Here is a 3,088-nt window from a genome sequence, read left to right on the forward strand (position 1 = left end):
GTCCTTAGAGCCATTTTTGGGCGGGAGACTCAGAAAACAGCCACAGGCGTCTTGGGGCTGCAGGGTGGGGTTGGATTGTAGCAGGAAGAGGGAGAGTAGCCAAGGCAGGTCCAGTGATCCCAGGTGTGGGGAGCAGCGGGGGTCCAGGGGTGGAAGTTCTGGGAACTGGGGAGAGACCACAAGAGTTCGGGGGTACCTTGGGGGCTGTCAGAGTCTAAGGTGGAGGCAGGACCCTAGAAGAATGCCATGACAATACCCTGGGTTCTTTGGGGTCAGCCACAGGAGGGGCACCTCAGTATCTGTGGGAAGAAAGGGGTTTCTAAAAATTGGGACTTCATGTGTAAGAGGCAGTGAGGTCAGCCTCTAGGTGAGGGAAGGAACATAGCGTCATTGCTACGGGAGGCATATGAGCCCAGAGGTCAGCCCTTCGGTCTCTCGGCTGATGAAGCTGGGAGCAAGGATGGTCTGAGGTGGCGATGTGGGTCACACCCGTGAGACCCAGGGGACTGCTAAGGCCCAAGCTTGGCCTCCTTCCTAGCCCTAGACAGAGGGAGTCTGGGTGGGGCTTGCTATTCAGAAGACACTCTTTCCACCCCCAGGACCTGTCCCTGACACTTATTGACACGTGTCATTATCTTTGGCAAACACAGCCACTGCCAAGGCCAAGAGAATGGCAGTTGGCAGCATCTCTATCATGCCCCTGCGTAGCCTGCCCTGGAAGCCCAGTTCCTTCACAAAGCTCTGTAGCCTCCTGACCAATCAGGATGGCTACATCCCCCCACACCCCCCAATAGTCTGGCCAGGCTGGAGCCCTTTAGCTTAACCGGTTCAGGCTGAAAGAAGATGCCAGCTTTCTGTACAGGCTCCTCTGCACCCTTAAGGTGATGGGGGCTCATGTGCAGCCCCTTCCCTCTGTCCCAACGCCACGATCTTCATTCCTTTTTACACTTCTTAGGTTACGAATCATCTGAGGATCCAGTTTTGTGCAGTGTCAGGGTCTGCCCCTCATGCAAGTTGCAACCACAGTTCCTGTTCCAAATCCTGGGTTGAGGGGCAGTTCTGTCCCTCTCTGTCAAGATGATGCAACATGTCAATGGTCACAGGGTATCGGGCTCACCAGATTAATCGATCCTAAACATTGTGTGGGGCAAATTGTCTTTCCCTCTTCCAAGTACATATTGTGAGCACACTTTTCAAAGAGCCACTATGAATTTCTCTAATTTCGACTACAAAGCCCACCTTTCTATGCACTGCTGAGTATCACAGGGTCTGGTGTTTCCTACTTGAGTGTCTCCAGGTCTCCTCTCTGGGACCTACATGCAGAAGATGTGTCTCCTATACCTGAGGGTCAGGAATTCTCACCACAATCACCTTAATATCCTCAGGTTTCATTTATTCTGATTATCAGGAGATGGCATCTCACCGACTCAAGGATGACAAATGCTCACCTCACATACCTGCATATTAAGAAGTTTCACATTCTTGTAGGAGTGTGAGGATGTAACACCTCCACCTACATGAAGGGCAGTATTCCCTCCTCTCACTGACTGTAAGTTCTGCACCAGACAATCTGAGCATTAAGAGGTTGTCCCTTCTCTGCCTGCGTGTTAGGACACCTCATAGCCTCTTCCTGAGTGTTATGAGTTTTCAGATTGTTAAATGAGCTTTATTCTCCTACTAAAATTCTACCTGAATGTCACACTTTCTCAGCTCACATAACTTTTAGGAGGTCACATGCCCTTCAACTGAATATCGAGTAGGTCTTATATATCTTTACTGGAGTATCAGGAGGCATCATCACATAACCCTAACCCTAAACCTAACCATAACCCTAACCCTAACCCTAAACCCTAACCCTAAACCCTAAATCTAACCCTAACCCTCACCCTCAACCTAAACCTAACCCTAAACCCTATCCCTAAACCCTAACCCTAACCCTAAACCTCACCCTAAACCTCACCTAACCCTAACCCCTCACCCTCACCCTCACCCTAAACCTAACCCTCAGCCTAACCCAGATCTGGTCAGCAGTGAAACCTGAAGGCCAGCCCTCCAGAGCCCCTAGTAGCCCAGCCAGAGACTCCCTGAGCACAGAGCGAGCCCTCCCCTGCCTGCCCAGTCACGCACCTGCCCCTGAGCTTCATGATGGCCTGTTCTTGACCCTGAAGGTGAGCTGGCCAATTAGTAGGGGAATCCAGCTGGTGGGACAGGCTGTAGATACAGGACAGAGTGACACCATGTGAGCTAGCAGGAGCCACACTCTAGTCTCTCTCACAGAGCCTGCTCAGGAGCAAAGTCTGGGTGCCCTAGGGGCCAGCACACAGCAGGGTCTGTGATGACCAGGAAGCCATGGATCCTAGGGAGAGTCCACTCTGCCTTCTCCCGCTCCTGCCTGGTCTCACCTCTCCTCAATGTGGGGCTACAGGACCAGGAACCAGGCCCCATTTGGCTGGCTCAGCTCCAGCTTGTAAAGTTTTTGCAGCCCCTGGAGCAGATGGATTTCCTGGGGCCAGAGGGAGGACTGGCTGTGGACAAGGACTGCGCTGGGGAGGATGCAGGTCCTTGTAGAGGGTGAATGATGGGGCAGGGGCCAAGTCCTGGGGCCACGACTCATGTCTACAAATGGCTGAAATCCCTGAATGCCTACGGGGTCCCTCATTATAGTAACGGTCCCTGCACATGGGAATCCTGCTGGTGGGCCCCTCCACGCCAACCTCCTTCCGACCACTCTGACTCCAGCCAGGGCTGCATCCAGGGACAGGTTGGACGTCCATCCCAGGTCCTGCCAGGAAGACAAGGCAAAAAGAGGAGAGGGGAAGGGGAAGGGGCAGACTGATTTTCTCCCTGTCCTGAGTCGGCCTCCACTGATGCCTCCAGGTCCTCTGGCCCAGTCCAGCACTTACCTGGACCCTGAGAGGGAGTTTGCATTCCAGCAGACTGGAATGCATTCCAGCTGGGTGGGGGATATTGAATTACCATTGCGTCTACAGATATCCTAACCACCTGGCTTTGCACGCTAAGGCCTGCCGCACAGGGTGGCCGTGGTTGTGGGGCCCAGTGGACTTTGGGATGGCAGTGGTGAGGGAAC

The sequence above is a fragment of the Callorhinus ursinus genome, unplaced genomic scaffold (assembly GCF_003265705.2).
Source record: "Callorhinus ursinus isolate GAN/ISIS: 27379988/994484 unplaced genomic scaffold, GSC_fseal_2.0 scaffold1116, whole genome shotgun sequence".
NCBI lineage: Eukaryota > Metazoa > Chordata > Mammalia > Carnivora > Otariidae > Callorhinus > Callorhinus ursinus.